Source organism: Ruditapes philippinarum, unplaced genomic scaffold, assembly GCF_026571515.1.
Source record: "Ruditapes philippinarum isolate M1 unplaced genomic scaffold, ASM2657151v2 ctg491_1_1_1_1, whole genome shotgun sequence".
Classification (NCBI taxonomy): domain Eukaryota; kingdom Metazoa; phylum Mollusca; class Bivalvia; order Venerida; family Veneridae; genus Ruditapes; species Ruditapes philippinarum.
Genome location: NW_026853312.1, coordinates 78,488 through 92,145, shown reverse-complemented (window position 1 = coordinate 92,145; position 13,658 = coordinate 78,488). Strand labels below are relative to the sequence as shown.

Below are 13,658 nucleotides of genomic sequence, written 5' to 3'. Positions count from 1 at the left end.
GTGATAAGTGAATATGCGATGATGCAAGTACCATTTTTTTTCTTGATTTTGTCGTAAAGATGTAAGACCTTATTTTTCAATTTATCAGTCAGTATATAATGATTGTGCTATTAAAATTAGTTACAGAAGATAAGTGTATAAGGAAAATAATAATAAGGAATGAAAATAGTTAGCATTCAATAATAATGAGTAAAATTATTCGGTAAGAATTTGTAATATTGAAGTGAATCATAAAATTCAAAGTTGAAATATCTTTTTTTCCACAGGTGAAAAAAATTAGTAATGCATTAAATCATTTCTAGTTATAATATTGACATACAGAGTTAAAGAATGACATCTTAATTTTGCTCATTTTAAAATAACTATATTAAAAAAATCCCATTGAAATGTTAAGGGAAAAAACTATTGCAAAAATGTTGGTGGAATTAGTGTATGTTTATTTTAATATATAAATCTAATTATGATGATAATATGTTATGCTTTTGTATGCGTATTTTCGGGAAAATAAATGGGTAACCTATCCAGTGCATAAAACATTACGCTCAACCCGAGAACGAAAACGATTCCATTTTTCAGAGAGAAAACAATGATGTTCATCGTTGCCCCCGAAGCTACAGGTGTTATGTTTACGATATAGTTATAGTACATGAAACGAGTTAGTTACGAGGATAAAACACTGGCTGGGGCGACATTAAGGGATGTTTTTGCTAAAAAATGGCGAGGCCGTTGGGCCGAGACAGCTGTTTTGCAGAGACATCCCGAATGTCACCCAACCAGTGTTATATCCTCGTTACTAACGAGTTTCATATACTTTAACTGTTTTATCGCAATGGCATAATGTTTTTTTTTGTAATAGAAATAAACAAATAAATAAATCGTTAGCTACATTACAGTTATTTATGATAAGGCAGTTTTTTCAATGTATATTCGCTGCCACAAAAAATATATACAAAAAACATGTTAGAGGCGGATTGTTTACTGTTACCAAAATTGATTCAAGATTAAAGGGATTTTTTTTTTCAGTGGAAATAATTCATTCAGCAGATGTACCTTTTGATTAAATGAGAGTAAATTTCATTTCATTAATTTTCTTTGTTAATATTTATCATTGTATTTATATATTTATTTTATTTTATTGATTCCATTTGTTTTTGCTACTGGGAATGGTCGTTACAACTGCCCCATTGGAGCCTTTATGAAAAAAAAAACTGTATTGATATATACAAGGTGCGAAAAAACGCAACCGATATATAACAGTAGAATTTTTTTCCTATATGAATCAATGAAAAAAACTGTACTGTTATATATCAATACAGTTTTCAAATGTTCATTGAAGTGTACGAAGTATAATGGGTTAGTAAGAACAAAGGAAAAGTTCCAAACCATGCGATAATGACATGGTAGATAACATACACGGTGCATATCCATATCGGTACCCTCTCTGCGAAATCTACATAAACGGTACCCTCTTTACACATGCACAGGTTATTGCTTAAAACAAATCAGCCATGCATAACAAATGGAAAGGAGGTATTGGATGTGGAAAAGATAAATTCTACGGCACGCTGTTTTGTTATGTGTCCATTTTTTCAATTCTTGCAATCCCAAAATAAGCTATATGTAATCGACAAGTCGTGCCTCGCCCACCACCTTGACATTTTAATAGGGCTTAAATAAACCAGTGGCTTGATTATGTATGCTTCATACATATTACATATTTTCATTTATATATCATCTTTGGTAAAATTGGCAGCTATAAGTAACAACTAAATGTAAAATTATAAAAAAACCACCCTACTTTCGGTTTGCAGCGGCACAGGCTACCTCTTTTATTTTGATTTTTTATCACAGATACCATCTCTTTCAATACCTTTATACAAGGGTACCCTTTTAGCATAGCACTTTAAGAAACTAAAGAAAGCAAGTACGCACAATATCTGGAATAAGACTAAATGACACAAGTAGTCGGATTTCGACCGTAATGGTTTGGATTTGCAAGTTAAATAAATAAATGAATAAATAATGTAATTAATTAATTGATAAATTAATTTATTAATAAAACAGATAAACAAGCACAAACATATTACATAATTCCCATCATGAGCGCAAGTATAAATTGATGAAATTTTAAAACCAGCACTGTACGAATCTGAATTTTTTCGAATTGTCGTGGTAAGGGAAAGTAATTGTATTTGAAGGTATCTGTCATAATAAGAGCAACATGTAAGACAGTTATATTTTGACTTCCATATTAGATATTAAATTATTTTTGCAGTACTGGTTTACAAAGGCAACAGACTGAAGCAAAACATTGTTTAGGTAAATGACCAATGAGTAACTATTTGGAGACTATGACAGGAAACTAAAAATATATATCTATCAATAAAAGCATTTCTGAGACATGATTGGTTTTAATTTGTTTGGGTCGTCAGACCAAACAAATAATGGAAGCGAACTTTCAGACTCTAATGCTGTTAATTGCAATTGCCGAAATTAGTCCGCTTTTTTTAAGCGGTTACTTCCCTTTATATAAACACTAACGCCGAAAAAGTCAAGGGAGATCACTGCGTAAAGATGGCCAAATGTCAGGCGCATACATTTTCAAGCTAAATAATTCCCGAATGGTCGAATATTTCTAATATTGTTTTATTCTTTATAGATATACATGCTTATCTACATCTGTGTTAAACAACAGTTAGCGTCCTTACATACTCTAATTTAGAATAATATGGTTTTCTTCAGGTTGTTAACAAATAAATTCACAGTGGCCGAGGGGTTTGCTTTGCGCGCTTGCTTAGGAAGCGAGAAGTCTGGAGTTCAAATCCCAGTTAAGGCAACTCTTTTTTTTCAAAAAGTCAAATAAACATTGGATTGAATATCAGTGTTGCAATTAGTCTTATAGCCAATTTACTACAATTAAAACGCTGAAAAGTATTGGTGGCACTATACAAAAACAAATTGGTTTATAATCTCACAACCTTCACCTTTCTGACATTTTGAGACCCAAACAAATTCAGCGCCTTTTGTGCATTGATTGAAAGGAGATGTTAGATACTAGTTAGTAGAGCTGGGGCGAGTATCCGAGTATTTGGATAATCACGAATCAAAATGAAAAATTGAGTACGAATATTCGTCAGTCCAGGGATCGTGATTCGATCTTATTTGTTTTTTTTACATTCGCTGTTTCTTACACTTTAAATGTAAAAAAAATCAATGTGTGTATAATTATGCGACGTTTACCTAAATGCAATTTGCTCATTAAAGACAGGAAGTAAACAAACATGTACCATGATGCTGAGCTAGGAAGTAATTTGTTTCCAAAAAGGAATCACTATCTTTATTGAGCGCTTGTTTTTAAAAGAAAATAAATAAATATTTTTAGTGGCTTTGTATATATCTATAATTAAGTGGCATGTATTGAAGACTGTTTTATTTTTAAGAATCAAAAATTTGCGAAACGCAAGTTAATACGTCAGTGTGACATCACATTTATTGGCTGAAAAGGAGTCGCGCCAATATAAAATCCAAACAGCAAAATTTACTTCCAATTTTTGGAAATACTTGTCCTTTTATGTGATAACACAAGTTCGTTTTACCACCTGTATAAGCTAATTCGCCATGGCATGTTTTACAAACTGCTTTTTCCTCATTTTCATTGACGCGACTCGTTTTCAACCTTTGAACCTAGTTTATATTTGCATTGCATTGTTTAATGAAATTAATGTTTAGTTTTGTTTTAAGAAAAATAAACATGTTTCCAGAATTAATGTTCATGTTTTTATGGCTGTCTTGATAACAAAAGATTCGTGGTCCGATTTGTGAATCGCAAGTGCGGAATTGTGGATCAGATCGGATCGTCACTTATCCGACGATCCACACCCCGACTAGTTAGATACAGATATTAATCTTGTTCTCTCTTTATCCGGAGATAATTGAGATGTAAGCGAGTTAATGATTTTAAGCTCGAATTGTGTGAGAATATCATTTTTTTACATTTTTTTTATAATGAAGATGTGCTGTTAGCGTGCAGAACTACCTTATACAAAAGTGGTTTTTAATTGCGGATTTGTTTTTTGTCATAAATAAAAACTTTTGGTCTTAAAAATTGTGAAACAATTCGCAAATTTGTGAACAGTCTAGTATTAAATCGTTACTGTATCTATATATTGCGTTCATAAAAAGTATAAGTAAAATAAATGTGCTTAAGATGCGCTATATACTAAGAAGCTTTTATGATATAATAGTTAAATACTTTGTTCTCGTTTATGTTAGATACAAACAACAATTAAAAGAATTAAATTTACGATATATTTCACAATAATATTGGCTTAGATAAAAGTAAACCTTCCGGACTACCGAAATATTAATTTTTCTTCGTGTTTTGCGTCCAATGTTTTAAAGGCTGATTAGTTCCTCTTTCGAAGTATAAGTATATCCCCACCCCAGAGACACATCAATTTTATCCAAATGTAAAATAAAACTTATTTCAGCAAGAAAAAGACGTCCATTCAATTTTGAAATTTGGTAATTTTATTGTAAAATACTTTAAATGAAATCAGTTGTTTATTGTTCAAATATTGGGGAAAGAAAACAATTGCAAATACAATTTAAGTCATGGGCGCGGCCATAAGCAGTTACCAAATGTTCACGTAATCCAATGTCACGGGATCACCCAGCGTGATTTATCAATTAATTTATGTGTATAATAAAATTTCGAGTCCTTTTACCATACATAAGAGATACAGATACAAATTATCTCTATCAAGTTTTAAACAAAGTTTATAGTTTCTCTACCGTGGATATACCAACTACATTTGCATATTACATTTTCTCTTAAATTATATTCTTATGAATTAAAGTTAAATTTAAAAATAAAACTTACTTTAATTTCTTCTTGAGTTTCGAAAGGTTTATCCAGGACTCAATTCAGCCATCTTGATATATCAACAATATGGACACAAGTGACAGTTTTACATCAACTTATATGTAATGCGCCATAAGGATTGCTTATTAGAGATATAAGACCACATGACTTCGAGGTATACAAACCGTCCAATCACTGCATTGCAATAAACATTAACTGCGCAATCAGAGAACCCTAACTATAACGAAGATCTACAACGTGACTTCAGGTATTAACAAAACAAAGAATGTCATCTATTCACAATGCGTACAAATGTATTTATTACACTATTGTTAACATATTTAAAAAAAAATATGTCTGACAAAAAGTATTGTAAACCAAATATAAACAAATACAAAACATTATCAACAGGTATTTAGGCTAGGTATTTTCTGATCGCAGGTCAGGTAATACAAGGCTGACATTCAATATCTGGAATAGTGCTTTCAAACCAAAGGTGCTAGTCGCATTGGTTCGACATAAACCATGTTCAATCATGTTATTCATGTAATATAGTATCCATACATTAAAGAAATTTAAAGTATAAAATAATGTTATATTTTTATTAGCAAGGTATGCAACACTAGAATACGAGACTTATGGGTATGATTGGTGTCAAAATGTTCCACCGGATGGTAAAATCGTTGGATTTTTGCATGGAATCCTTGCAATGTATATTTCCCTATTCAAACTGACTATGAACAGATACTGATTTACATGCAGTTACCGTAGTTAAGCCCGAAAGTAAGAAATCACCCAGATCCAAAAGATTAGACCGTCATGAAATGTACATTGTAGCTTGCTATTTTTTCCGCTAGAAATATATTTAAAAAGAGATCAAATGGGTCGAACACACGTGTAAACAACTTGATTTTACAAACTTTCAATGGTTCTATGATCCATGAGTGATACATAGTCCTATGTGCCTGTATTGTAAAAAATATTCTACATGTTGACGATCTTCTTCCGGAAGTATTCACCGGCTTCTGTTTCGTATTAGCTAACATAGAGCGTAACGGGGTTACACTCACCTGTTGCGGATTAGTAATTACCGTCTTCATGAAGAATCTCTCTCAAATTTATAATAACTAAAAAGGAGCAATACATGACGAAACAACGGTAAAGAAAAAAAATTGATTATCACTATGAAACATAGCCTGTCCATCCTAAATATCATCATGTATGGACCCTTTGAATATCGTTGCTTTTGTAAGTCAAATGTACAAATCAACTCATATATACCGCAGAAAGATGTGCTGATTAATAAAGTGTAGTAACGCATTATTATAATACTTTGTTAATATATTAAGATATAATCTTATTTTTTTTAACTTTAAAATTGTTTTTACGAATTAGCCCATGATTTTGATAAACGAAATGATCTAAAAGAGGTACAAAGGCAAAATAATGACAAACACATTAAATTGATCGTATTTACTCAAATCACGATATAAAAGGAATGTTTAAAATTCCCGTCTGTCTTTATAAGTTATATATATTGCAGTTTAGAGCGGAAATATATAAACGTATTTTAATTGTAATTAAAATACAGACGTGTACATGTGCAATTGTTTTCAAACACATTATGTGACAAGAATAAGCATTGGAAGTTACAATAACAAACATGTTTGAATCAAGTCTAAGTCGACCAATGGTACTTTTACAGTTCTGTAGTCGACTTTGATATTTCTTACATGATCATCGAGGGTCCCGTTTTCATTTTGTCATCAAGAGATTCATTGCTTATAATTAGTGTATTCATTTTTCAGACATTATTACAATTTGGATGAAAAATTCAGAAATAAGAAGTCGAAATTCGCCTATATATTCCTTTAAATCATAATAAAATGAATACGAAAAATCATTTTCTTTTACTTGTATGTATTTACATTTAGTACCTAATTTTTTGCGTCTCTTTTTTTTAATTTATATTTTCAAACGTCCTTCGTTTACAGCTAACATGCAGGCCAAACATAAACATGTTGACGTTTCTATGTCAATCATATCTCGCATTATTTAGATATATTTCATAGCTTAATTCAGTTTCAAATTTGTTAAAGACAAATTAGATAAATCTTCATGCCTTTTTCGCTTCGTCGGGTTAAACTTTTTTGTAATTTTTTTCTTATAATGGCGCTGTAAATCAAAGATACAACAAAAGAATAGTTCAACTTGTGTTAAGTTCTATATATAACTGAAGTGGAAACCATAATGATACAATCCATTTCGTGCGTGATAAAACGTGTATTTTTTCACTTAGACGAACTAAGTAACCTAAGTCTGTTTATCGACATTATGGTAAAAAGGTTACAAACTCGTCTCTAAATATAGCGCATATTCATTGAAAATAATCTCATATAATGACACGAAACAGACATGGGTACATGTTTAGCTTTTAGATTATATGAATACAATAAACGCAATGTAAGCATATTGTTGAGAGAACAAATAAGAATAACCTTTAGCCTTTGTATGCCCAACAAAAACATTGTTTATTTTAATGTTGTAAAATAAGCCGAACACGATAAGATCTACACTTTTCGGTCGTAGCATTTCTAATTGGTTTTACAAGTTATACGTTATACATTTAACATTGTATTGCAAAATTGGGCATATAAGTTTGAATCCGCGTGTGGTAATCGTTAGGGCATTCGAGTTCCAATCTGCAATCACGCCGTTATTTTTCAGTATGAAGTAAAGTTATAGTTCCTGTGTCACCACTTAAAGGTATTAAGATTTGCCCTTTTTCGTAGTTTTGTCAGTCCGTGAGGGCAAACATTTCTGGTTTATGTTGAAAATTGCCACATCAAGACCAAAGAAAAAGCAAAAAGACCCAAATGTTCGCCTGTCCGTGCGTGTGTCCGTTCGTCCGTCAGTCCGATCTCATGTTGTTCTCAAGTAGCTCTGTGTTTCTTGAGATACAGTAAACAAAATTAAGAGAGGAATATTTATCAGCATGTGAAATTGCTTTTGACTTAGTTCGTAGTTCCGTTCGTCTGTCCGTCAGGGCAAACATTACTGGTTAATGTTGAAAAGTGCCACATAAAGATCAAAGAATAATCAAATAAACCCAAAATGTTTGACGTCCGTGCTTGCGTCCGTTCGTTTGTCAGTTCGTTCTCATGTTATTCTCAAGAAGCTCTGTATTGCTTGAGTTGAGATACAGTCATCAAAATTAAGAGGAATGTTGATCAGCATGTGACATTGCTATTAAGTTAGTAACAATTGACAGTTTTCAATTTGCGTCGTACGTAGTTTAGGAAAGGTATACCATAATGTCATGAATACTTACAGATAAGTTGGTCAGCATGTGAAGTTGTGCAAATTTGGGTTTGCTTGTGGGTTTATTCAGTATTTGTAGAGTTATTATCCTTGATCTTGTAAAGTGTGTAGTTTCAGACCTTTTAGTGAAACTGTTCTTGACTTCGTGAAAAAACGCTCTAAAATGTTGTGTCATGTGTACCCCGAGAAGTGCTTTTGCTAGAGTCTGTCTCCATGTCATACTCCCGCGGTACGCTAGTAGACTGCCAAGAGTGGCGTGTGGGACACTTATGTTCACATTTCTAGTTTTGTTTGTTTGTCACTTGTGTGTCCATTTTCTCTTGATAGATCTATAAACGTTTTTTATTATGTTTAAGTTTTCTGTTTAGTAAATAAATGTATGAACATTTGATTATGTATAATATTAAATGCTTCTAAATGTTATACATGTATGTTACTGGACATATAAAACGCGTTGTAAGTGATAACACGTGATGGTTTACCTTATCAATGAATAATAAGAATAACCATGGGTAACAGGAATAACCATGGATAATAGGACCAAGCTTGGATAATAGAAAAGGTAGAAATTCAATTTGAAAGAGCCTGTTCAGTTTACTATCTAAAAGCTGCTAAAATGGTTAAAGGTCTTATCGTGGTTTCTATCTCGACTCTGAATAATCAAATGTTCAAGGTGGTAAATTTTGCAAATGAAAATTGCTATAAACTTTGAATTGTCTGGTATTCATCAAACGTAAGTGATCATTCGGTAAAATATTTAAGGATAAAAAATATATAATGCCAAAAACCTTGTTCCCAATTAAAAAGGATGGCCAAAACACAATTATCTCGTATCATATTTTGTATTCAGGTGCATCGTATCATTAAAAATTACTTTATCTTTGGAAAATAAAATTTTTTTTGAAATAAATGTTTGTGAATTAATGTACCTGATATGTTTTAATGCTTAATAAAATCAAACTCACACAGTGTTTGATGTTTAATAAACGTATATACTTAGACAAAAGTTATGCAAACTTTGACAGACCCACATTTCGGTTAATTTTGATTTTTTCTAAATAGGATATCGAAATTGGTCAAATAAGCTTTTGAATTTGGTGAGGGTAACATTGCTGTACATATTTAACACATTGTTAGTAGACACCATCATTTTGCTTGGGTGATTTGTTAACTGACTGCTATTATTTGATTCTTACATAACAACAATCAATAAGAAAAAATCATAGTGATGATATTATAGATTATTAAGAGTTTCCTCATTTCTGAAATAAGAGCTTTTCTAATATCCAAGTTTTAGTTTAGAAAAGTATCCATAACTCGTAAACCGTACAGTAAAGTTTGTTTAAATTTTGCATACAGGTGTCCATCAGATAAATAACTGACTTTAGGAGTGTCATTCCTATACTTCTTCCTGTTATAGCATATAAATAATATATACGCTCCCATGACAGGAGGAACACTGATTGAAACTAGACAAAATATATTGATGTGCCAAAACTAGATTCTGAGATATGTTCGTTCTGGGTCAGAATCTCGCTTCTACGTCTAAACCAAATGGAAACCTTTCTGTGGTTAAACGTCGATTTAGGCGTACATGTGAAAATGCAGCGAATTGAAACAAAAGTGTGTTCGACAATATAATTTAAAGGATAAACGGCACAAAAAGTGCCAGTCTATCGACTTAGTAGTAACTAAACCACGTTAGTTTCATTTCACCGTCTCATTTATGTACCTACGCCGCCATATTGTAATGTTGCTACAGTAATGCAACATGTTTGCTAAAAATCGATATTGTTCGGTCCAATCTCGTACAGTGTGTAAATAGATTTATCAAAGTTAGAATCATGGTGAATGATGTCAAGTCGTTTTGGCCTGGCTTAAAAATTTATGAAAAACTTTTAAACAGTGTTAATTATTGTTTAATTATATTTCTTGCTACATTAATTCAAAAAAAAATCGCCAGGAAATAATCTTAAAATATTTTTTTAATGGATATTACATTTTTATTAGATCCCTACTCTAGCTTTTTATTTGAATAACAATATATTTAACCACAAACATTGGCCTGTGCTCTATTGTTAACAAATAAGTTGCGGTGGAAATCTTATTGTATCCACTAATCTGATTATTAGAATTAGAAAGGTCAGGGATATATGCATTAATGCGAAGTCCTGTTCCTTCCTTACTTAATTTCTTTGTGTTAACGATGTAGTTTTAAATAAAGAAATTAAATTTATAGGTAAGTATTTAAATTTGAGCCGCGAGACCTTTCCGAATCAGTTATACACTTTGCCTTGCTGATACGGTCCATATTGAATAGAAAAGTTATTTTTACATTGTGATAGAATGTATGTATTTTTGAATTTATAATAATAAACATACTTGATGATTTATTTTTAAAAAAAGTTACACTTAAAGTTCTTTCTATAGTACATTTATGACTTTTTTAAAAGGTGGTAAGACTTTAAAGGTGGTATGGCCCAGAGTTTCCCCAGTATATTTTCCGGGTTTACAAATTCGCTCCGAATTTACACAAGATAGTCCAACTGTTTAGTTCAACTGTTTAAGTTTTGAGTAGTGATTTTAATTTTTATGAACTTTTTTTTTTAATTTGTGTTTGTTTAATTGGGTTTTACGTCACACCAACATAGTATATGTCATTTGATGTCTCAGCTTTACTGGTGGAGGAATACCTCTGGTGTTCCGTGCATTTTTTTCAGGAACTATTTTTTCAATTTTCTGTCTAAACATATTTTAAGGTTAATATCATAATTTTCGTTCTGCACCAAAAACTTAAAAACAATTTAATATTTGAAATAGTTGTTATCTTATTGTTGTTAAAATTGAGTAAACAAAACCCTAAAAACTTTAATTTCAAATCGCACTTCGTCATGCTTGTACTTTATAAAAAAAGTAATTGCTTGGAGGGCACAAAAGTGAAAGATACGGAATATATTATATATATACAGTTAAGACTGTACCAACAATATGAAAGTGAAGTGGACATCTGTTTCTCGAAAACAAAATCCAAGGTCATTTAAAAACAATTGTCATGCCTACGTGTTTTTCCTTTCTATAAACATCTCCAGAAAGCTTTTTGGAGTAAACTATCCATACTTATGGACCTGCGTTGATAAGAAATTTACATGAAATGTTGTTTTCATCGACAATTATAGCACCTATATTGTCGAGGCGCCGTGTTTAACATTTATTCGCTTTATTGTTGATATACATTGGAAGTATCGTTTAAAAGTTAATCAGCCTGTTTACAAATAACAGAATGTTTTCTTTTTCAAATTCCTTTGAAATGAGCTTTCTCGTAGTCGCTAAAGGCACTAAGAATCCGAACCATACACACCTCATTGGTCTACTCTTAACATTTCCATATGTTTATCATAATCGTGAAAAAATTGTTTTATACCAATAACTCGCAGGTCCTATTTTTATTTGAAAGCTGAACAAAATGTTCTGTTTTTGTTGTTGTTGTTTTTGTTTTTAACGAGAATTGGTGTTAGTGTGGAGTCCATTTACAGAGTAGCTTAATCTAAAATAAATAACGATGTCTTTGATATTTCTAAAAACGCTCTGACAGCAACGATTAAGTTGTGCATCTGCTCCAATAAAATACTATTTTCATCCTTTTATAATTACTTATGTTTGCATAAATTAATATCCTAAACATAACATAACATTTGCTAAGAGTGTTTTGTCATTTCTCAGAGATGCAGTAGCGTGTACACAACAGTGTATTTGTCACGTGACATTAGCGCCATTGTCTTTATTATGATAGTACATGTGTTGATTTTTCTATCAAAATCGTTATTTTATGAAAAATTTTACAAATAAAAAATGGAAATGATGTAAAAATGAATAATCTTTAGAGGTATCTAACAAATTCATTCAAATATGAATTCTAATACGATTGTAGCACAATATCTCGTCGCGCAGTACAATTAGTTGGACTATGATTGAAAGTAACAAGACAGAGTAAACATTAGATTATAAAGGCTTGTAATTAAGACCCTGAATTTTATCCACCGCATTAGTCAATAAAACTGTTATAAAGATTTTTTTTTAAAATTTTAAAGGCAAATAAATGAAAAAATATCAAAATGATTTATTGTACTCATTTCACGCTAAAATGACATTTTCTAAAGTACCAGCATGAATTTCTGTATAAATCCCATTTATTTTGGGTTTGAAACGTAAATATATCTAGATGCATTGAACGAAATTTAGACCGAGTAGTTTTAAAACAAGCCATGTGACTTGAACAAACCCTTGCATTTTCAATTGCATATATTGTGGATATTGAATGATTGAAACAAGTCTAAGCCATTCATTTGATATGTTCTATAACGTTTCCAGAGTTCACTGTGGCAACAAATGTAAAATCTTAACGCTCTAACCTGACCCTCGCGGGTCAAGTTAGGAAACAACATTTTATTCAATATAAGGAGACAAGTTTTATTCCAATGACATCCTAGTGTATTTATTTTGAGTATATTTACAGAATAATGAATAAAAAAATCAAAATAAAGAAATGAAAAAAAAAATGCCTGAGGCTCCCTTTAAGAGCCTGTACAATTATGCGACACTAATTTCAAAATATAAATAGAGTTTCATATTGTCAAAATAAATCATTTGAGGTGTGTGACTGTTTAATCAACATAAAGATCTTTTTGTAAGCGTTATTTTCCTTGATTATATCTAATGTTTTATCATGACAAAGCACACACAAAACACTATTTTAAAGACGGATATAAAATCCATGTTGTAAACAAAAGGGACAAATCCCTTTATTGGTGTCTTTTTCTGTGGTTTATAACTCTTCAAATATTATAAGCAGGCTAAACATATGCGTCTGACCTTAAACCATTTTCTTTTAAATTCAGTACAAAATGTACTTGATGTTGTTTATATGGCTTTACACAAAATAATTATCATAATTTTTTAATGTAAACCTTTTTATACAAAAGCATACCTTCACCTCTGATTACGCAATCATTTTGGTCTAAAACGTCGGATTGACGTACTATGATAAGGTCTTCACACATGACAGGGTAACAGTTTATAACCACAGCAACTGCATTTTCGCGCTTAAAAAAACATGAATATTCATGAGTATTCTCCATAAGGTAGTCTATCCACAAATCAAGTCACATCAACCTAGCCTTTGCTCTTAAGATTTGTTGAATAGACGGACCGACAGACAGGTAGACGGTCGGTTAGGCAGACAAAATGGTAATATCATATTTATAAGCATATAGATAGTTAAATCAATACACACGATTGAAAAATCAATAAACACAGTTAATATATCAATAAACACGATGGTTATATCAATAAGCAAGATTGATATATCAATAAATACGACAGTTTTATCAATAATTACGATCTATATATCAAGAAATACGATGGTTATATTTATAAACACGATTGTTCTATCGATAAACACGATTAATATATCTAT

General features: G+C 31.2%; 1 protein-coding gene across 2 annotated transcripts in view; it reads right to left on the bottom strand.

Moving 5' to 3' along the window:
* The window catches only part of LOC132736473 (uncharacterized), a 40,301-nt gene extending 35,310 nt beyond the window's left edge, over window positions 1–4,991 (bottom strand). Inside the window, exon 1 of one of the 2 annotated variants that reach the window (XM_060723618.1) lies at window positions 4,883–4,991. The gene's annotated coding sequence lies outside the window, so the exon portion shown is untranslated. The remainder of the gene's footprint in view (window positions 1–4,882) is intronic. The other variant, XM_060723617.1, reaches the window with a different exon arrangement.
* Window positions 4,992–13,658: the final 8,667 nt, after the last annotated feature.